The sequence below is a fragment of the Ranitomeya imitator genome, chromosome 3 (genome assembly GCF_032444005.1).
Source record: "Ranitomeya imitator isolate aRanImi1 chromosome 3, aRanImi1.pri, whole genome shotgun sequence".
Classification (NCBI taxonomy): domain Eukaryota; kingdom Metazoa; phylum Chordata; class Amphibia; order Anura; family Dendrobatidae; genus Ranitomeya; species Ranitomeya imitator.
This window is the reverse complement of record NC_091284.1, coordinates 366,175,826-366,200,254: the sequence shown is the minus strand read 5'-3', so window position 1 is coordinate 366,200,254 and position 24,429 is coordinate 366,175,826.

The window sequence follows — 24,429 nt, the reverse complement described above, 5'->3', positions numbered from 1 at the left end:
GGAACCACGAAAATCTGAGTCCAAGTCTCACTTGTGCATGCAGTGTGGTGTTAATACCTTCCTTGGGTCCTGGGTTAAGGCTAATTACAGCATAGTCCTTGCAGATACTGGGCTGTGTGCACAGATCCAACAGTCCAGCAGTTTTTGTCCTTCTGCGTCTTTTATAAGAAAAGCAAGATGTTGAATACGTTTGTTTATCCAGTGTCTCTGTAAGGTGCAAACATCCTACCACAGCCAGCAAGGTGATTAGGACAACAGTCATTCTGCTGGTGGAAAGTTCTTTTTGCAGTGACTGGCAAGGATCCAGGTGGGCTTTCCCTCAAGTTTCCCTGAGGTGAATGTGGTCAGCTGAACTTTAAAACGGGCCGTCAAACCGTGGATCTAGGCTCCTTCTCACGTGTCTGTGTATGACCACCAATCACCTGGATTCAGCTGAAATACGTCTGTGTATGACCACCAGTCACCTGGATTCAGCTGATGTACGTCTGTGTATGACCACCCAATCACCTGGATTCAGCTGATATACGTCTGCACTGGCATTAGGATCTGGAATGGATGAAAACACATGTTTATGCACCACATTAAGTCTTTTCTGTAAGGCCTGGACATGGGCTGTCATAGCTCCGTGTTGCTTTTGTAGCACCTGTGGGAAGTACAGACCAGCCTCTGGCAAACTACTAAACAGGACTTCAAAAGGACACAAGCCTGTCTTTCTATTTGGAGTGTGTGTGACTGAAAAGAGTACAAGAGACAAACACTCTACCCCGCTCTTTCCTTTGTCTGCCATGGCCTTTGATTTTCCAGTTTAAGTGTCCCGTTTAGTCTAATCACTTTCCCACTACTTTGTGGTCTATATGGTGCATGATATGCTTGCTGTACTCCCAGGACCTGCATGACTTCCCTCATTATTTCTCCCGTGAAGTGTGTGTCCCTATCGCTGTCTATGGTTTCTAGGACACCATACCTGCAGATCAGTTTTTTTCATTAGTTTGTCTGCAGTTGCTTTAGTATTTGCACATTTTACTAGATAGGCTTCCAGCCAACCAGAGAAGAGATCTACACATACTAGGATATTTTTCACACACTCCTACCTTGGGTAGCTGTATGTAGCCAGTCTGCAGTCTCTGAAACGGGTAGAGAGGCCTGGGTGTCGCTTTCTTAGGGATTTTTACTGTTTTACCTGGGTTGTGCTGTGCACAGATGAGGCATGACTGTACGAGCTTTGCAGCTGCGTAACTGAAACCAGGAGCGATCCAGAAGGCATCTTGTGTTGCTTGCGCCATGATTGGGAGCAGGGATCTTGGTACATACGATTTATCCTGATTCTCCCATAATCTTTCTGAGTTCAGCTCAGCTCCCATTCTCCCAGTGTTCCTTCTCTGTTTGGGCAGCTGGAGGGATTTCAGGACATCTAGGCTCAGTGTGGCTGGAATACGCTGACTCCCCGCCACCGTCCACTGCTCCCTAGGCCGCATTGCTGCTACTTTAGCAGCCTCGTCTGTCCTTCTGTTGCCCTTTTCCTCCACAGAGTCACTGTCCGTGTGTGCTTTTACCTTGACGATGCCAACCTGGACTGATAACGTCAATGCCTCCACTAATTGTTTTACCAGCTCTGCATTTTTAATGGGCTTACCGGCTGATGTAAGAAATGTTCTGCTTCTTCAGATAGGGCAACAATCATGGGATATTCCCCATGCACAATTCGAATCTGTGTAACTGTTAGCGACTTTATCTGCAGCAGCTCTACACGCTTCAGTGAGTGCCTTCAACTCTGCCTCCTGCACCGACATGTGAGGAGCAAGTGGTTCAGCTCGGATTACCTCATGTGAGGATACTACTGCATATCCAATGTAGAGTCGCCCATTCTGGTGGTATCTGAAGCCATCTACAAAAATAAAAAACCTCAAAATATGCATTAGGAACAGGGTTTTGGTTTTTTTTTTCCTTCCCACGAACATATGTAAAACCCACTGTCTCCTGACTCATCAGTTCCTATGCAGTCATGTTTGTGCGTCATGTGTCATGTCAACGTCATGTCATGTTCTCTTTCCCACCTGCCAATGCTGTCACCAATTCCCCCTTTTCTGAATCCACAGGCAAATGAGTGTCTGGATTCAGAACATTGTCTTTTGAGGGTGACATATTCAGGAATTAGTATTAAAGCACATTCAAGTCTGATCTGTCTATCCATAGACAGGTGTTTTGGTTGAACTTGTACGAGTATGGCATTAATGTCACGTGGGGAACAAATTGTCAAAAAGAAAAAGTCAGTGTGATTTCACATGCCTTTCAGTAATACAGCAGCTCCTACAGCACAGACTCATGTAGGAGACCCTCTAATCACTGGGTCTAATTGTGCTAGTAAGCTATCGGTCTCTGTTTCTTTCCATGTTGTTGTGTCAGTACTGCGTTAGCATGTCCACCCTGCTCTGTGAAAAATAAGAAAAATGGCTGATCATAGTTTGGAATGTCTGACACAATGAGCAGCTTGAGAGAATAGAAGGAGTCAATTGCTTCTTGAGTGAGATTGTAGGAGTCTGATGGCAAACAGTCATAGAGTGGGTGCATCATTTGTGAAGCAGACCTTATCCAAGGCCTACAGAAGGTCACCAAACCTAGAAAAGTGCGTAGATGCTGGTGTGACCTGGGTAAAGGGAGATTTGTATTGCCTGTTTTCTGTCAGGTGTCTTGTACCTTCAGCAATACAATGTCCTAAAAATGTCACCTTTTGTTTGCAATACTGTAATTTGTCACGTGAGACTCTGCAACCCTTTTCTGCCAAAAAAACACAGCAGGGAAACTGTAGCTTCCTTGCAGGACGTCTGGTCCGGGCAGCAGAGCAAGAGGTCATCCACGTACTGTAATAGTACAATCTGTGGATGAGGTGTTGCCACTGCTCAAGAATCCCTGCCATCGCTGTTGAATAGATGGTTAGGGAGTTCTTTCCCCCTTTGTGGGAGGACCGTCCAACAGTATTGTTTACCTTCGTGAGTGAAAGACAAAAGATACTGACAGTCAGAGTGCAGTGGCACAGAGAAGAATGCATTTGCCAAATCAATAACTGTGAAACATTTTGATGTCGCTGGGATTTGTGACAGTAAGGTGTGTGGGTTAGGGACAATTAAGGTCATACTCTCTGTAACCTCATTAATAGCTCGTTAGTCATGAACTATTCTGTAAGTGTCAGGGGAACCCTTGGGTCCTTTTTTTTTCTTAATGGGATACAAAGGGGTGTTGCAAGGGGAATATCTCTGCACTAGAACCCCTGCCTTAACATACTCTTTAATATCCCTGCTCAGGGCCATTGATTTGACTAGACTTAAGGGGTATTGCCTTAACCAAAGAGGAGTGATTACTTCTCGTGATTTATCATGACAGGGGGAATGGGCAGCCGACCCATATCAGATTTTCCCCTTGCCCAAATGGTGTCTGGTACCTGACTCTTTTCCCTGTCCTCAGACATTCTGGTGTCAGGTGTTACTTTCACTACTCTTGCCATATACACCATTTCTGCAATATTACACAAGTGTTTATATAAGTCACACATTAATGTCCAAATATTTATACCGGTATTTGATTGGTTAGAGTACCCCTTAAAAAAACTAAATTTGATTCACAAAATGTTACCAAAAGAAAATTATATATATATAATTACGAAAGATACTGACTCATAAAACGGGGGAGCACAATGCCATAGGCCACAACAAAGCACAAGCTTATTCTAAGAAAGTAGCAGCCCTATATAAATCCATAACTAACAGTTCCGAATACAAAAAGAAGGGATTTGAAAAATGCCAAATATCAATGCCAGTTGCTTGCGATAAGGTATAAGAACTGGAAAAGACAAATAAACAGTGACTATGGTTTGAGCCAATATAATGAATGGCTAAAAAACTATATATCATATGAAGACAACCTAGAAATACACAGTAACTATACCATCTTTGTGTAAGGAAACTACTAAAACTGGCAAATGAATGGAATTAAGTGTAACTACAATAGGGCATGATTTACCTGTGGTATAATGTGCACGTGGAAGACCCTGGCGTCCCTCTGCCCCAAGTGTTTATATGAAAAGGGGACTTGTGACTTTAATACCCTCAGGAGAGCACTGTATAGTGCCTAGACAGCACTCAACTCTGCTCCCAGCAAATTCATAGGGGTATTGTCACTAACAATAAGGTTGTAAGCACCTCTTGGCTGTCTCGTGACTCTAGTCTTTTCTTGTTTAGTCATAGGGGCTTCAGTCGCTTGTCCCCCTACCCTCACGTATTCCACAGTCTCGTCAGTAATCATGTCTGGCAGTATCAAGTCTTTGTGTACTAGTCCCAGCTGCCCCAGTGTCGGTCAAGAATTCTGTCTGTTTCCCTCCCAGCATTGGTATGGTGTTCATCAAGGCAGGACCAGGCCCGGAGGGGACAATAACAGGGCACACATTTGTCACTGGGTTGTCAGTTTCCTAGTCTGAAGGTGAAGGAGGTGGAAGATTGGTCTGAGTGTCCATTTTCTCCACAATTCCAGCACTTCACTGTTTCTAAGTTCTTAGGTCCCTTACTACGTCTCTACTGTTTTCCTTGTGCTCCAGCATACATGACACGTCATCTTATTGTCCTAGTTTCTTCAACTCCTGAGCAATCTTCATTAGGTCTTTGGATCTACATTTCTCCATTTAGGTCTGGCTGTCTGTACTGCGTCTCGTAAGCCTTTTGTCATACCGTCAATGAATGTAGGGCAAAAAAGGGGAGAAGCCAGCGCAGCCTAAGGTTAAGACGCAATACACAAAGTGCAAATGCACATATTAATTTCTAACTGTATTTTCAAAATGAGACATTTAGCAAACAATTGATCAATTCTTTTAGCCACCCCGCCTCTTCACGGCAATCTCATATTGGGGCAGTCCTACACTACGTTTTTTATATTCGCTGTGCCATAAAGGCCTCCTAAATGAACTAAAAGCAAGACCACATTAAAAGCATGCTGTACCTGGAGCATAACTGAGTCACCCCCATGGCGCCAGAGTAGGCAAGCGAGGATAAAGGTTGACCAGGTCCAGACAGACATTTCGGATCCAACCTCCACACTGCCCATCCAGTACCACAGATGAAGAGTGAGACAGGCTGAGGCACAGGTGCATAATTAAACAAAGCCTGAGGCAGGGCAGGGCTGCTATGTGTGTGGACAGCAGCCTATCAATCACAGAAACACAGAAAGAATGGCGCACATAACCAGGCGCAGCACACGGCAACAGTGGTGGTCAGCCACTTACCAATAACAGAGCAAAAAAGGGGAGAAGCCAGCGCAGCCTAAGGTTAAGACGCAATACATAAAGTGCAAATGCACACATATTAATTTCTAACTGTATTTTCAAAATGAGACATTTAGCAAACAATTGATCAATTCTTTGAGCCACCCCGCCTCTTCACGGCAATCTCATATTGGGGCAGTCCTACACTACGTTTTTTATATTTGCTGTGCCATAAAGGCCTCCTAAATGAACTAAAAGCAAGACCACATTAAAAGCATGCTGTACCTGGAGCATAACTGAGTCACCCCCATGGCGCCAGAGTAGGCAAGCGAGGATAAAGGTTGACCAGGTCCAGACAGACATTTCGGATCCAACCTCCACACTGCCCATCCAGAACCACAGATGAAGAGTGAGACAGGCTGAGGCACAGGTGCATAATTAAACAAAGCCTGAGGCAGGGCAGGGCTACTGTGTGTGTGTGTACAGCAGCCTATCAATCACTGAGACACAGAAAGAATGGCGCACATAACCAGGCGCGGCGCACGGCAACAGTGGTGGTCAGCCACTTACCAATAAAAGAGCAAAAAAGGGGAGAATCCAGCGCAGCCTAAGGTTAAGACGCAATACATAAAGTGCAAATGCACATATTAATTTCTAACCGTATTTTCAAAATGAGACATTTAGCAAACAATTGATCAATTCTTTGAGCCACCCCGACTCAGTATATGCTCCAGGTACAGCATGTTTTTAATGTGGTCTTGCATTTAGTTCTTTTAGGAGGCCTTTATGGCACAGCGAATATAAAAAACGTAGTGTAGGACTGCCCCAATATGAGATTGCCGTGAAGAGGCGGGGTGGCTCAAAGAATTGATCAATTGTTTGCTAAATGTCTCATTTTGAAAATACAGTTAGAAATTAATATGTGCATTCGCACTTTATGTATTGGGTCTTAACCTTAGGCTGCGCTGGCTTCTCCCCTTTTTTTGCTCTGTCAATGAATGTATTTACAAATATTTTAACATCGAGTGGGTTTACTGGACTGTACCCCATGTCTGCCCATTTCAGCTGTAACCGTCCAGAGTACATCTCTACTCTCTCTCCTTTAGTCACATCTGTAAAAGTCTTAATTTGCATCCTAGTACATCACCTGCTTTGGTGCTCACCAACTCTCTAGGTCTGCTCAGGTGCACTTATACGTCCAGCATATTGTCATTGTCTGTAAAATGGGAAAGGTTTGTTCTCAGGGTCAGCCAATTGTTTTAGCGTAGCTAGCTAGTCAGAGGGCTTCCAGGGATAATACTCCTGTATCTGTCTTACACTACCTGATGTGGTTGGTTCTCTGGTGGTGGGGGTGACATGACATGCTGGTCTACAGCTCCTTCCCAAAAGGATTACTGTCAGCTTACTCCCAAAAGTTAATGTCCCCACTACCCACTAACCACAATCCTGTGTCAGCTTCTTATGTCACTACATGTGATCTTGTCTAGAGAGGATTCAGTGTAATTCACTTAGGTTGGGTTACATCATAGATCATACAAGTATTTCTCCAGTCTGGGTTTGTCTGACCGCAATGTTTACAAGTCCATCTGTCTTGTCTTGGTCTCTGGTTATACAAAGGTATGACCGTAGCAGTAATGTATCGGTCATAGTCGGACTTTTAAGCATCAAAACATTCATAATACACCTTACTTCCATCCTGCTGCACTCTCTCAGATGCCATTTATTCACATGCTATTTTCCTCCTTTGTCTGTGCCTTTTTGAACATCCAAACATCCATCCACTCACTGGCATTTTTGCCTGTTTCAATATTGGTCTCACATCTTTCACTGCTTCCTTTTTCCAATCTGTACAGCGGTTTTTGGATCCCATTGGGGGCCCTGACTGCACACAGAATAAGTTGCCCATGGCTTCAACTTATCCGCTCAACAACACCGAGCAGGTTCCCTACCTACCACTTGGTGGCACCGAGCAGGTGCACTACCTACCACTCGGTGGACTTAAAGGATTTTACCGAGCAGGTTCACTACCTACCACTCGGTAAATGAGCTGGCAAGCACAGCTCCATGGAACGGCAAGGTTACACCACCTAATGCCATAGACTGACTGTAGCAGGTTACTCCGTACACTACATCAGCCGTGCAGTTGGCTACCTCCTCTGTTGATCCTCAATTCGCTATATCAATCACTCAACTTGAAGCAGGAGAATCTTTTTCCAATCTTTTCAATCACTTACAAATTTTCCTCTATACTAGGCACAATTCTACCTTTTTCACTTTCAATTTCCAACTTCAATTGTATAACATTCCCTTTTTCTTCAATGCCTACAGTACTTATTGCTTTAAACACAAATCTCTCAGCGTGTACTAAACCAAAGACAGAGAAACTTTAGAATGCAGCTATGTGGCCCCCTGTTATGGCTGGCAATCAGGCAACACAGCGTGCAGTAATCAGCGCACATACAGAGATCTGGCAATAACCAAAAACAATAGGACGAGCTCTGAGACGTGGAATCTCTGTAGACTGCAGTACCTGATCTATCCTCACACAACTATAAGCAGCAGTGGATTGCGCCTAACAACTACCTATGCAACTCGGCACTGCCTGAGGAGCTGACTAGCCTGAAGATAGAAATACAAGCCTGACTTACCTCAGAGAAATACCCCAAAAGAATAGGCAGCCCCCCACATATAATGACTGTTAGCAAGATGAAAAGACAAACGTAGGAATGAAATAGATTCAGCAAAGTGAGGCCCGATATTCTAGACAGAGCGAGGATAGCAAAGAGAACTATGCAGTCTACAAAAAACCCTAAAACGAAAACCACGCAAAGGGGCAAAAAGACCCACCGTGCCGAACTAACAGCACGGCGGTGCACCCCTCTGCTTCTCAGAGCTTCCAGCAAAAGACAATAGCAAGCTGGACAGAAAAAAACAGAAAACAAACTAGAAGCACTTATCTAGCAGAGCAGCAGGCCCAAGGAAAGATGCAGTAGCTCAGATCCAACACTGGAACATTGACAAGGAGCAAGGAAGACAGACTCAGGTGGAGGTAAATAGCAAGGCAGCCAACGAGCTCACCAAAACACCTGAGGGAGGAAGCCCAGAGACTGCAATACCACTTGTGACCACAGAAGTGAACTCAGCCACAGAATTCACAACAGTACCCCCCCCTTGAGGAGGGGTCACCGAACCCTCACCAGAACCCCCAGGCCGACCAGGATGAGCCACATGAAAGGCACGAACAAGATCTGGGGCATGGACATCAGAGGCAAAAACCCAGGAATTATCTTCCTGAGCATAACCCTTCCATTTGACCAGATACTGGAGTTTCCGTCTAGAGACACGAGAATCCAAAATCTTCTCCACAATATACTCCAATTCCCCCTCCACCAAAACAGGGGCAGGAGGCTCCACAGATGGAACCATAGGTGCCACGTATCTCCTCAACAACGACCTATGGAATACATTATGTATGGAAAAGGAGTCTGGGAGGGTCAGACGAAAAGACACCGGATTGAGAATCTCAGAAATCCTATACGGACCAATAAAACGAGGTTTAAATTTAGGAGAGGAAACCTTCATAGGAATATGACGAGAAGATAACCAAACCAAATCCCCAACACGAAGTCGGGGTCCCACACGGCGTCTGCGATTAGCGAAAAGCTGAACCTTCTCCTGGGACAAGGTCAAATTGTCCACTACCTGAGTCCAGATCTGCTGCAACCTGTCCACCACAGAATCCACACCAGGACAGTCCGAAGACTCAACCTGTCCTGAAGAGAAACGAGGATGGAACCCAGAATTGCAGAAAAATGGAGAGACCAAGGTAGCCGAGCTGGCCCGATTATTAAGGGCGAACTCAGCCAACGGCAAAAATGACACCCAATCATCCTGGTCAGCGGAAACAAAACATCTCAGATATGTTTCCAAGGTCTGATTGGTTCGTTCGGTCTGGCCATTAGTCTGAGGATGGAAGGCCGAGGAGAAAGATAGGTCAATGCCCATCCTACCACAAAAGGCTCGCCAGAACCTCGAGACAAACTGGGAACCTCTGTCAGAAACAATATTCTCAGGAATGCCATGTAAACGAACCACATGCTGGAAGAACAAAGGCACCAAATCAGAGGAGGAAGGCAATTTAACCAAGGGCACCAGATGGACCATTTTAGAAAAGCGATCACAGACCACCCAAATGACCGACATTTTTTGAGAAACGGGAAGGTCAGAAATGAAATCCATCAAAATATGTGTCCAAGGCCTCTTCGGGACCGGCAAGGGCAAAAGCAACCCACTGGCACGTGAACAGCAGGGCTTAGCCCTAGCACAAATTCCACAGGACTGCACAAAAGCACGCACATCCCGTGACAGAGATGGCCACCAGAAGGATCTAGCAACCAACTCCCTGGTACCAAAGATTCCTGGATGACCGGCCAGCACCGAACAATGAAGTTCAGAGATAACTTTACTAGTCCACCTATCAGGGACGAACAGTTTCTCGGCCGGACAACGATCAGGTTTATTAGCCTGAAATTTCTGCAACACTCTCCGCAAATCAGGGGAGATGGCAGACACAATGACTCCTTCCTTGAGGATACTCGCCGGCTCAGATAACCCCGGAGAGTCGGGCACAAAACTCCTAGACAGAGCATCCGCCTTCACATTTTTAGAGCCCGGAAGGTATGAAATCACAAAATCAAAACGAGCAAAAAATAACGACCAACGGGCCTGTCTAGGATTCAAGCGCTTGGCAGACTCGAGATAAGTCAAGTTCTTATGATCAGTCAATACCACCACGCGATGCTTAGCACCCTCAAGCCAATGACGCCACTCCTCGAATGCCCACTTCATGGCCAGCAACTCTCGGTTGCCCACATCATAATTACGCTCAGCAGCAGAAAATTTCCTGGAAAAGAAAGCACATGGTTTGAACACTGAGCAACCAGAACCTCTCTGTGACAAAACCGCCCCTGCACCAATCTCAGAAGCATCAACCTCGACCTGGAACGGAAGAGAAACATCAGGTTGACACAACACAGGGGCACAGCAAAAACGACGCTTCAACTCCTGAAAAGCTTCCACGGCAGCAGAAGACCAATTAACCAAATCAGCACCCTTCTTGGTCAAATCGGTCAATGGTCTGGCAATGCTAGAAAAATTACAGATGAAGCGACGATAAAAATTAGCAAAGCCCAGGAATTTCTGCAGACTTTTTAGAGATGTCGGCTGAGTCCAATCCTGGATGGCCTGAACCTTAACCGGATCCATCTCGATAGTAGAAGGGGAAAAGATGAACCCCAAAAATGAAACTTTCTGCACACCGAAGAGACACTTTGATCCCTTCACGAACAAGGAATTAGCACGCAGTACCTGGAAAACCATTCTGACTTGCTTCACATGAGACTCCCAATCATCTGAGAAGATCAAAATGTCATCCAAGTAAACAATCAAGAATTTATCCAGATACTCACGGAAAATGTCATGCATAAAAGACTGAAAAACAGATGGAGCATTGGCAAGTCCGAACGGCATCACCAGATACTCAAAATGACCCTCGGGCGTATTAAATGCCGTTTTCCATTCATCTCCCTGCCTGATTCTCACCAGATTATACGCACCACGAAGATCAATCTTAGTAAACCAACTAGCCCCCTTAATCCGAGCAAACAAGTCAGAAATCAATGGCAAGGGATACTGAAACTTAACAGTGATCTTATTAAGAAGGCGGTAATCAATACACGGTCTTAGCGAACCATCCTTCTTGGCTACAAAAAAGAACCCTGCTCCCAATGGTGACGACGATGGGCGAATATGTCCCTTCTCCAGGGACTCCTTCACATAACTGCGCATAGCGGTGTGTTCAGGTACGGACAAATTAAATAAACGACCCTTAGGGAATTTACTACCAGGAATCAAATCGATAGCACAATCACAATTCCTATGCGGAGGTAGGGCATCAGACTTGGACTCTTCAAATACATCCTGAAAGTCCAACAAGAACTCTGGGATGTCAGAAGGAATGGATGACGAAATAGACAAAAATGGAACATCACCATGTACTCCCTGACAACCCCAGCTGGTTACCGACATAGAGTTCCAATCCAATACTGGATTATGGGTTTGTAGCCATGGCAACCCCAACACGACCACATCATGCAAATTATGCAGTACCAGAAAGCGAATAACTTCCTGATGTGCAGGAGCCATGCACATGGTCAGCTGGGCCCAGTACTGAGGCTTATTCTTGGCCAAAGGTGTAGCATCAATTCCTCTCAACGGAATAGGACACCGCAAAGGCTCCAAGAAAAATCCACAACGTTTAGCATAATCCAAATCCATCAGATTCAGGGCAGCGCCTGAATCCACAAACGCCATGACAGAATACGATGACAAAGAGCACATTAAGGTAATGGACAAAAGGAATTTGGACTGTACAGTACCAATAACGGCAGAGCTATCGAACCGCCTAGTGCGTTTAGGACAATTAGAAATAGCATGAGTAGAATCACCACAATAGAAACACAGTCTGTTCAGACGTCTGTGTTCTTGCCGTTCTACTTTAGTCATAGTCCTGTCGCACTGCATAGGCTCAGGTTTACTCTCAGGCAGTACCGCCAGATGGTGCACAGATTTACGCTCGCGCAAGCGACGACCGATCTGAATGGCCAAGGACATAGACTCATTCAAACCAGCAGGCATAGGAAATCCCACCATTACATCCTTAAGAGCTTCAGAGAGACCCTTTCTGAACAAAGCCGCTAGTGCAGATTCATTCCACAGAGTGAGTACTGACCATTTCCTAAATTTCTGACAATATACTTCTACATCATCCTGACCCTGGCATAAAGCCAGCAGATTTTTCTCAGCCTGATCCACTGAATTAGGCTCATCGTAAAGCAATCCGAGCGCCAGGAAAAATGCATCAACATTACTCAATGCAGAATCTCCTGGTGCAAGAGAAAACGCCCAGTCCTGTGGGTCGCCGCGCAAAAAAGAAATAATAATCAAAACCTGTTGAATAGGATTACCAGAAGAATGAGGTTTCAAGGCCAAAAATAGCTTACAATTATTTCTGAAGCTCAGGAACTTAGTTCTGTCACCAAAAAACAAATCAGGAATCGGAATTCTTGGTTCTAGCATCGATTTCTGATCAATAGTATCTTGAATATTTTGTACATTTACAACGAGATTATCCATTGAGGAGCACAGAGCCTGAATATCCATGTCCACAGCTGTGTCCTGAAGCACTCTAATGTCTAGGGGAAAAAAAAGACTGAAGACAGAGCTAAGAAAAAAAAATGATGTCAGGATTTCTTTTTTCCCTCTATTGGGAATCATTGGTCAGGCTCCTTGTACTGTTATGGCTGGCAATCAGGCAACACAGCGTGCAGTAATCAGCGCACATACAGAGATCTGGCAATAACCAAAAACAATAGGACGAGCTCTGAGACGTGGAATCTCTGTAGACTGCAGTACCTGATCTATCCTCACACAACTATAAGCAGCAGTGGATTGCGCCTAACAACTACCTATGCAACTCGGCACTGCCTGAGGAGCTGACTAGCCTGAAGATAGAAATACAAGCCTGACTTACCTCAGAGAAATACCCCAAAGGAATAGGCAGCCCCCCACATATAATGACTGTTAGCAAGATGAAAAGACAAACGTAGGAATGAAATAGATTCAGCAAAGTGAGGCCCGATATTCTAGACAGAGCGAGGATAGCAAAGAGAACTATGCAGTCTACAAAAAACCCTAAAACGAAAACCACGCAAAGGGGCAAAAAGACCCACCGTGCCGAACTAACAGCACGGCGGTGCACCCCTCTGCTTCTCAGAGCTTCCAGCAAAAGACAATAGCAAGCTGGACAGAAAAAAACAGAAAACAAACTAGAAGCACTTATCTAGCAGAGCAGCAGGCCCAAGGAAAGATGCAGTAGCTCAGATCCAACACTGGAACATTGACAAGGAGCAAGGAAGACAGACTCAGGTGGAGCTAAATAGCAAGGCAGCCAACGAGCTCACCAAAACACCTGAGGGAGGAAGCCCAGAGACTGCAATACCACTTGTGACCACAGAAGTGAACTCAGCCACAGAATTCACAACAGCCCCATTCCTCTGGCCCACAGCACAAAAGGGAGAAATCTCAAGCAAGTCGTGCAGGGGCTCAGCTTACCCCTCCCATCAGCTATTTCGTGCTGATAAGAGCTTGGTGAGTCTTACACACACAGAAACAGAATGCAGCAGTTTTCAGACTTAATCTCTACAAAACATTCATTCTCTCAGAATTAAGAACAGTTTCTCTATACAGGCAGATCACTGCATAACTTGAATAAGCTGATTCTGACCGCGTCCAGCCAAAACATATATAGAAACCTATCCAATGTCAAACCACACATAACACGGGTTTCACTGAATCTCAGATGTAAATTAAATGTACATTAAAAATATCCACAACTCATTCATCCTGGACAATTAACAACAGTTAGATAAGTAATGATACTTATGTGATCACTCATACATACCTGCTCATTCAGGGATTGTTGTTTCTTTTCCTTTCACTTTCAGTTGATTTTTACAAGAAGAAAATCCCTTATCTCAATCACTCCACCTAATTCAGCTCAAACTGCGCTGAATAATGTCTTCTGTCACATACAGAGGACCACACCTAACGGAACCCCTCATCAATCAGGGATTTTCTGTTTATTCCTTATACTCATTTACTCACTTGTCATCTCATTCAGAGTTCTCATAGACATACATACATACAAGGTTCACACAGCCTGCCTATTTTGCACTTTGGAATTAACACAACTCTATATAACAAAAACTGCAGCAGTGTCCACTGACACTCTGAATGCACTTTAAGGCCAAACAACAAAAACCACGGCCCTAATACAAAATACAGCTTCACATAATGTACTGCCAATCCAAAATGACCAAAATAACAACACTGCACAGAGTCTATCCCAGCTCTGTATTACACACTACACAAATACACAACCAATTAGGGTACTGACAAATGATACAGATAACAATTATCATCTTATAACTCTATTATTCAACTCTCATACGGACATAAATGGACAAAACACAAAACTCACTGGTGATGTGGATTCTTTGAACCATGTTCGCAGCCTTTTACCCAGAGGTATGGAGAGATCCAGATGAGAGATTGCAGGTGCAAAACAGGTTTGTAAGAATAACATTTCTCACCTTGCTGCAGCTGGTGTTTTGCATGCCAATCTCCCAATTCCGAATAGGCTGGATAAACGGCCCCGGTCGGGCGCCAAAACTGTTATAGCTGTTTTCGTTCTGACCAATGTCAGCTTACAGATCACCAGTGAGGGCCAAATTGTGGAGTTACGCCCGTCATTTTACAAGCGCGCTTGGAGACAAAAAGACACCTCACACATATCCTGTGAGCAAGTCACTTTTATCTGAAGTAATAGAGCAAGAAGCAATATTTTATACCATTTACAACAAATGTAATTCTCAATGCAATTCATGTAGCCCCCACCATCACCCAGGGTCATACTGACCTTTATTCTCTCACGTACCCGGAGCATGTTGTGACTGACTATTGGGAACATACATTGATAAGAAGTATGGTCTCCTTGAAAGGAGGCCATCAGACTACTGCATCAACAGATTCTAGTAATTCTAACAATTAAAGGCAAAAGGCACTTAAAGGCAAACTATTAACCCTTCTATATCAACATCATCGCGCACCCGCAGTGTCAGAGGCACAGCGGGGAATGATGGGAGAGGGAGCGTCGGTAGACGCTCTCTCCTCCATCATTACATTCAACTGTACCGACGTCAAAGACGCCGATATAGTTGAATGCGGTGGCGCTGGTTGGGGGCTGAGTCAGCGCTGGCGGGGGAGGGCGCGCAGAAACGGGATTGAGCGGCCCACTGCTGGCACCGCCCCTTCTGGCATTTGCCAGAAGTGCCCGATGGCCAGTCTAGCCCTGCTTAATGGTGTCACCTGGTTCTGGGTGTTATAACTTCCAACTTCCTGTTGGGAGTTGTATAAAGTTACTTCTCTATCAATTACAGCCAAAATATTTTCAGTATAGTTCTTTTATTTAGTTGCTTGTATATACAGCTTGTAATTATATCTTCCATTATTATTTCTAATAATCCTGAATGTATTTTTTATCCTTAAATATACTTCACTTTTTTTTAAAAAATCTTTAAGGACAAAAAAATAGGTATATACTGTATGTTTAAGGGAAAACTTTTTAACTATGTATTATTTAATTTGCTACTTATTGCATCTGATTAGTCAATGGACTGAGTGAAACATTATCCATTTACTGTTGATTGCACTTGTAAATAAAACACCTGGACGCATATTTTTCATGAATGCCAAGTTCCTCAGCATTACGGTTCTCAAAATGGTAAAACAAACATACTTTTTAAAAATGTTAAGAATTTCTTTAAAACCATGTTTGTTGACAGAGCAACTATCTTGTTTATTGTATTTCGACATACTATTGAATTTTTTTTTAATGTTGCCCAGTTTGTACATATCTACTTATTTCTTAAAGTATAGATCCCAATCATTAAAACAATTAAGCCACAATAAATCTCTTTGAAGAGTTGCAATTTTTTTGTTCAAGATGCACAAAAATTGTTACTTTTGGAGTTTTTGCACCAATTTTGACCAGCTCTGCCAATATGGGCAGAACTGGACAAAGATAGGAGCAGAGGCACGATGCCACAACTCATGATGCCACAGTCCAATTCATGATGAGTAGCTGTGACTGGAGTAAGATTTGTGGCGAAGCTCATGGAGATGCATGTCAACTTTCAGACTTACCTGATACATTAAGAGTAGTGACGAGAAGGTGCTAATAAAGTATTTTCGGTGTGTTCTCATACTATCATAAAGTTGCATGGCTGCATGTCGTGCGACTTTTCAACAAAGATTGCCTAACAAAAAGGCAAATAGTATTAGAGCATAGATAACACCTTAGATACCAACTCGCTCATACCTAATTAAAGGTACCGTCACATTTATCGACACTGCAGCGATCTAGACAACGATGCCGATCGCTGCAGCGTCGCTGTGTGATCGCTGGAAAGCTGTCACACAGACAGCTCTCCAGCGACCAACGATGCCGAAGTCCCCGGGTAACCAGGGTAAACATCGGGTTACTAAGCGCAGGGCCGTGCTTAGTAACCCAATGTTTACCCTGGTTACCAGTGTAAATGTAAAAAAAAAAAAAACACTACATACTTTCATTCCGGTGTCTGTCTCATCCCCCGGCGTTCTGCTTCCCTGCACTGTGTAAGCGCCAGCCGCAAGGCAGAGCGGTGATGTCACCGCTGTGCTCTGCTTCACGGCCAATCGGCGCTGACACAGTGCAGGGAAGCAGAATGCCGGGGGACGAGACAGACACCGGAATGTAAATATGTAGTGTTTTTTTTTTTTTTACATTTACACTGGTAACCAGGGTAAACATCAGGTTACTAAGCGCGGCCCTGCGCTTAGTAACCAGATGTTTACCCTGGTTACCAGTGAAGACATCGCTGAATCGGCGTCACACACGCCGATTCAGCGATGTCTGCGGGAGATCCAGCGACGAAATAAAGTGCTGGACTTTCTGCTCCGACCAACGATGTCACTGCAGGATCCAGATCGCTGCTGCCTGTCAAACACAACAATATCGCTATCCAGGACGCTGCAACGTCACGGATCGCTAGCGATATCATTGTTAAGTTGTTCAGTGTGAAGGTACCTTAAGAGGAATGCACCTCTTAATGAATCTGAGGCCTCTATCTCTAGCACACCACCTCAAAATGAATTGAGACTATTGTTTATTTTTTTTTTATAATAAACAATTAAGGGTCACGTAATATAGACCACAATTGCACATTGCTAGATATTCGGTGATATTTTCTATTTATTTGCAGATGTTTTGCTATAAATACTATACAATAGTGCTTATTCAAACAGGGAAATTGGGAAAATCAAGATGACTGGGCACTTACAAAATATCCATTTTATTACAAGCTACTGCATTAGATCAGAAAATAATGTTTTGTAGTAGAAGAGAAATTGCTTCTAGAGAACAAAGCATTATTTTACAATGTTTTCAGCATCTGTCCATAAATATATTATCAGAGAGTTGGATGAAGTTCAAAGAAAGCAGTATGGGAGTGTGTTTGTATGGGATGGAGGGGATATTCGGATCCACCAAGAGACGGGGAAGGCATATTGTTCTTAATACAAACTATAGTCAAGCTAGGTGCCAGGTGCAACTTTAGTAGAGCAAAGTAATTGAAAACAAATTGACTTTGATATTTGTGAGAGCTGTCACTAGAATCCAGAAATTAGATTTTTGTCTATTAAGATCATCATGTCTGGGTGGGTCTCAGATGGACTCATTTTTTCCTTGCAGAATATAGCAGCAATGGGCTGTGGCTGCACATATTACACAAAAGCCATGTTTAAAAAAATCCAAAATATTTTAAACTTTAATTTACATACAGGGTACCAGTCCATTTTCCTCAGCAAAAAGCACAACACAGAACCACACTGTCCAGTTCTTTAACATCAAAGTGTACGTTACTTGCATGGCCACAATGGGTTAAGTGATCAGGAATAGGATAAATCTGCCAAAATAGTGAGTTTCCATATAAACCCCTTTACCCCCAAGGGTGGTTTGCACGTTATGGACCGGGCCAATTTTTACAATTCTGACGACTGTCCTTTTATGAGGTTATAACTCTGGAACGCTTCAACGGATCCTGGTGATTCTGACATTGTTTTCTCGTGACATATTGTACTTCATGATAGTGGTAAAATTGCTTTGATATTACCTGCGTTTATTTGTGAAAAAAACGGAAATTTGGCGAAAATTTAGAAAATTTTGCAATTTTCCAAATTTTAATTTTTATGCAATTAAATCACAGAGATATGTCACAAAAAATACTTAATAAATAACATTTCCCACATATTTACTTTACATCAGCACAATTTTGGAACCAAATTTTTTTTTTTTAGGGAGTTATAAGGGTTAAAAGTTGACCAGCAATTTCTCATTTTTCCAACACCATCTTATTTTAGGGACCACATCTCATTTGAAGTCATTTTGAGGGGTCTATATGATAGAAAATACCCAAGTGTGACACCATTCTAAAACCTGCACCCCTCAAGGTGCCCAAAACCACATTCATAGTTTATTAACCCTTCAGGTGTTTCACAGGAATTTTTGGAATGTTTAAATAAAAATTAACATTTAACTTTTTTTCACAAAAAATTTACTTCAGCTCCAATTTGTTTTATTTTACCAAGGGTAACAGGAGAAAATGGACCCCAATCGTTGTTGTACAATTTGTCCTGAGTACGCCACTACCCCATATGTGGAGGTAAACCACTGTTTGGGCGCATGACAGAGCTCGGAAGCGAAGGAGCGCCATTTGACTTTTCAATGCAAAATTGACTGGAATTGATATGGGATGCCATGTTGCGTTTGGAGAGCAACTGATGTGCCTAAACATTGAAACCCCCCACAAGTGACAACATTTTGGAAAGTAGACCGCCTAAGGAACTTATCTAGAGGTGTGGTGAGCACTTTGACCCACCAAGTGCTTTACAGAAGTTTATAATGCAGAACCGTAAAAATAAAAAATCATTTTTTTTCTCAAAAATTATCTTTTCGCACCCAATTTTTTATTTTCCCAAGGGTAAAAGAAGAAATGGGACCCGAAAAGTTGTTGTACAATTTGTCCTGAGTATGCTGATACCCCATATGTGGGGGTAAACCACTGTTTGGGCGCATGGGAGAGCTCGGAAGGGAAGGAGCGCTGTTTGACTTTTCAATGCAAAATTGACAGGAATTGAGATGGGACGCCATGTTGCGTTTGGAGAGCCACTGATGTGCCTAAACATTAAAACCCCCCACAATTGACACCATTTTGGAAAGTAGACCCCCTAAGGAACTTATCTAGATGTGTGGTGAGCACTTTGACCCACCAAGGGCTTCACAGAAGTTTATAATGCAGAGCCGTAAAAATAAAACAAAAATTTTTTTCCCACAAAAATTATTTTTTAGCCCCAGTTTTGTATTTTTCTGAGGGTAACAGGAGAAATTGGACCCCAAAAGTTTTTGTCCAATTTGTCCTGAGTGCGCTGATACCCCATATGTGGGGGGAACCACTGTTTGGGCACATGGGAGGGCTCGGAAAGGAAGGAGCGCCATTTGGAATGCAGACTTAGATGGAATGGTCTGCAGGCATCACATTGCGTTTGCAGAGCCCCTAATGTACCTAAACAGTAGAAACTCCCCACAAGTGACCCCATATTGGAAACTAGACCCCCCAAGGAACTTATCTAGATGTGTTGTGAGAACTTTGAGCCCCCAAGTGTTTCACTACAGTTTATAACGCAGAGCCGTGAAAATAAAAAATCTTTTTTTCCCACAAAAATTACCGTATATACTCGAGTATAAGCCGACCCGAGTATAAGCCGACTCCCCTAATTTTGCCACAAAAAACTGGGAAAACTTAATGACTCGAGTATAAGCCTAGGGTGGAAAATGCAGCAGCTACCGGTAAATTTCAAAAGTAAAAATAGATACCAATAAAAGTAAAATTAATTGAGACATCAGAAGGTTGTGTTTTTGAATATCCATATTGAATCAGGAGCCCCATATAATGCTCCATAAAGTTTGATGGGCCCCATTAGATGCTTCATATTAAAATATGTCCCATATAATGCTGCATAAAGGGAAATAAGGGCCCCATAAGATGCTCCAGAGAGATATTTGCCCTATATAGTGCTGCACAAGTGTTATGGCCCAAAAGATGCTCCATAGAGATATTTGCCCTATATAGTGCTGCACAAGTGTTATGGCCCCATAAGATGCTCTGTACAGTCACTTGCCCCATATAGTGCTGCACAAGTGTTATGGCCCCATAAGATGTTCCGCACAGCTCAGCTATGTGCTCCTTATAGTGCTGCACAAGCGTTATGGCCCTATTATAGTGCTCCGTACAGCCACTTGCCCCATATAGTGCTGCACAAGCGTTATGGCCCAATACAGATGCTCCGCACAGCCACTTGCCCCTTATAATGCTGCACAAGTATGGCCCCATAAGATGCTCTGCACAGCTACTTGCCGAATATAATGCTGCACAAGTATAGCCCCATAAGATGCTCTGCACAGTCACTTGCCCCATTTGCTGTGGCTGCCATAAAAAAAAAATCACATACTCACCTCTCTTCGCTCAGGACCCCGGCACTGGCAATATTTACCTGCTCCTCGTGCGGCTCCGTCTTCGGCACTGACGCTCATCAGAGGGCGCGCACTGACTACGTCACCGTGCCCTCTCACCTGAGCGTCACTGCTGAAGACAGAGCGACACCCGGACCGAGGAGCAGGTGACTATCTCGCCGCGCAGCACAGCGCTCCCCCTCTCCATATACTTACCTGGTCCTGGCGCTGCGTCCCTGCTTTTTCCCCGGCACTGCATCTTCTTCCTGTATTGAGCGGGCAGTGTCACCGCTCATATACAGTAATGAATATGCGGCTCCACCTCTATGGGGGGTGGAGCCGCATATTCATTACTGTATATGAGCGGTGCCATGTGACAGCTCAATACAGGAAGAAGATGCAGCGCTGGAAGAAGCAGGGACTGCAGGAACCGCGCCGGGAGCAGGTAAGTATAATTACAAAGCCCCCGCTCCCCCTCCCGTGCCGACCCCCGGGTATGACTAGAGTATAAGCTGAGAGGGGGTCTTTCAGCAAAAAAATGGGCTGAAAATCTCGGCTTATACTCGAGTATATACAGTATCTTTTAGCCCCCAGTTTTGTATTTTCCAATGGGTAACAGGAGAAATTGTACCCCAAAAGTTGTTGTCCAATTCGTCCTGAGTACGCTGATACCCCATATGTTGGGGTAAACTCCTGTTTGGACACACGGGAGAGCTCGGAAGGGAAGGAGCACTGTTTTACTTTTTCAACACAGAATTGGCTGGAATTGAGATCGGACGCCATGTCGCGTTTGGAGAGCCCCTGATGTGCCTAAACAGTGGAAACCCCCCAATTATAACTGAAACCCTAATCCAAACACACCCCTAACCCTAATCCCAACAGTAACCCTAACCACACCTCTAACCCTAATCCCAACCCTATTCCCAACCGTAAATGTAATCCAAACCCTAACACTAACTTTAACCCAACCCTAACTGTAGCCTTAACCCTAGCCCCAACCCTAACCCTAGCCCTAACCCTAGCCCTAACCCCAACCCTAGCCCTAGCCCTAACACTAGCCCTAACCCTAGCCCAAACCCTAGCCCTAACCCTAGCACTAACCCTAAATCTAGCCCAAACCCTAACCCTACCCCTAACCCTAGCCCTAACCCTAATAGGAAAATGGAAATAAATACATTTTTTTAATTTTTCCCTAACTAAGGGGGTGATGAAGGGGGGTTTGATTTACATTTATAGCGGGATATTTAGCGGATTTTTATAATTGGCAGCCGTCACACACTGAAAGACGCTTTTTATTGCAAAAAATATTTTTTGCATTACCACATTTTGAGAGCTATAATTTTTCCATATTTGAGTCCACAGAGTCATGTGAGGTCTTGTTTTTTGCGGGACGAGTTGACGTTTTTATTGGTTACATTTTCAGGCACGTGACATTTTTTGATCGCTTTTTATTCCGATTTATATGAGGCAGAATGACCAAAAACCAGCTATTCATGAATTTCTTTTGGGGGAGGCGTTTATAACATTCCGCGTTTGGTAAAATTGATAAAGCAGTTTTATTCTTCGGGTCAGTACGATTACAGCGATACCTCATTTATATCTTTTTTTAATGTTTTGTCACTTTTATACGATAAAAACTATTTTATAGAAAAAATTATTATTTTTGTATCGCTTTATTCTGAGGACTATAACTTTTTTTATTTTTTTGCTCATGATGCTGTATGGCAGCTCATTTTTTGTGGGACAAGATGACGCTTTCAGCGGTACCGTGGTTATTTATATCTGTCTTTTTGATCGCGTGTTATTCCACTTTTTGTTCGGCGGTATGATAATAAAGCGTTGTTTTTTGCCTCGTTTTTTTTTTTCTTACGGTGTTTACTGAAGGGGTTAACTAGTGATATAGTTTTATAGTTGGAGTCGTTACGGATGCGGTGATACTAAATATGTGTACTTTTATTGTTTTTTTTTTATTTAGATAAAGAAATGAATTGATGGGAATAATATATATATATATATATATATTTTTTTTTTTTTTTTTTTCATTATTTAGGAATTTTTTTTTTTTTTTACACGTATGGAAAAAATTTTTTTAACATTTTTACTTGGTCCCAGGTGGGGACATCATAGATCGGTGATCTGACAGTGTGCACAGCACTCTATCAGATCACAGATCTAACTTGCAGCACTGTAGGCTTCACAGTGCCTGCTCTGAGCAGGCTCTGTGGAGCCACCTCCCTCCCTGCAGAACACGGATGCCGCGGCCATCTTGGATCCGGGCCTGGAGCAGGAAGGGAGGTGAGCAGACCCTCGCAGCAACGCGATCACATCGCCTTGCTGTGGGGGGCTCAGGGAGGCACGCAGGGAGCGCCCTCCCTGCGCGATGCTTCCCTGTACCGCCGGCACACTGCGATCATGTTTGATCGCGGTGTGCCGGGGGTTAATGTGCCGGGGGCGGTCCGTGACCGCTCCTGGCACATAGTGCCGGATGTCAGCTGCGATAGGCAGCTGATACCCGGCCGCGATCGGCCGCGCTCCCCCCGTGAGCGCGGCCGATCGCTCTGGACGTACTATTCTGTCCTTGGGAATTTAGGCCCACCCCACATGGACGGAATAGTACGTCCAATGACAGAAAGGGGTTAAACAATTTCACCAAGTGGCTTAAAAAGGTTTTTCAGACCAGGCATACATTTCTGCGTGGGCTGTCATGCAATGGAATCCTAACAGCTGTTAATATAAGTCCCGATTCATGAAGACCAGTGTTGTTCATGCCAATCTTGATGAGGGGGTGTATTGGAGTCAGATTCTCCTTATTCATTAAGAAGCACGCTTAAAGAACATGGCTCATTTGAAAAGTGACATGTTGCTTTTAGCACCATCCCACAAATTTTACTCCAGTCATGGAATGGAGTAAGATTTCTGACTTAAACTATGCAGCAGCTCATCATGAATTACACAATATTCCTTTATGAGAGAACTAAAAATTGCTGGGTATCATCAGCTAGAGTGAGTGCATATCATTATTTCTCAAAAAGGTGGCAAACTCTGATGTGGTACGGCAGCGACTGTAACAGCAGCAAATGGATTAATGGAGGGTTACATCTGTTTCCTCAACACACATGGATGGATAGCCAATGATGTGATGGAGAAGGAGGAGGATGAGTAGTCAGAGGACATCAAGCAGTAGTTGTGAATGGTAATGATGGTGATGATGACACTGACTAAGTATAACATGAGGATGCAGCCTGGCTGACAGAAAGAGTGGAGTGGAAAGGAGGGTAACTAGAGACATGATCTGATTGCTGGACAGCTTACTGTCATTAAATGAGCAGACAATGTTACTTTATGGGGTGGAGGAAAGCTGTAGTGTAGTTTCTAGTTTATTTGAGCCTGTACATTTGTTGCACCCCAGGAGTCTGGTTGCCACAGTGGCATTGCCTCCCTCACAAGGAGTAATGTCATGCCTGGAAGCAAGGAGGAGTCCCCTTACCAGGTGTCAGTAGGAGAGAAGTAGAGCAGAACCTGGGGAGTGGAGCTGTGATTAAACTCGCCCCTGAGATGAGTGCTAGGAACCGGATACCGGAGTCTGTGGTTAAGTGGGTACTGAAGTTCTGACAGCTAAATCCGGAGGGCAGGGCACTACAGGTCTCCTGGACCAATCTAATACCCGGTGGCACAGCAGCATATCAGAGCCTGGAGCCAATACAAAGGAGTGGCACCTGTGATAGGCTCGAGCTGCCTGCCATGAGAGCAGCGTTGAGTTTTTAAAAACATAGAAAGACAGTTAGCAGCAGGGGGGGTGAGCTGTTAGGCAGAAAGGAAAAAGTGAGGACAGCACAGAAGGAAAGCCTCCGTACCTACCCTGCCAGGTCTATCCAAAAATTGCTTCCAGGCTGCCCAGCTCTCCATTACGATTTGTTACCAGTACCCCGGTCTGTACTATCAACCATCAAGTAAAGGA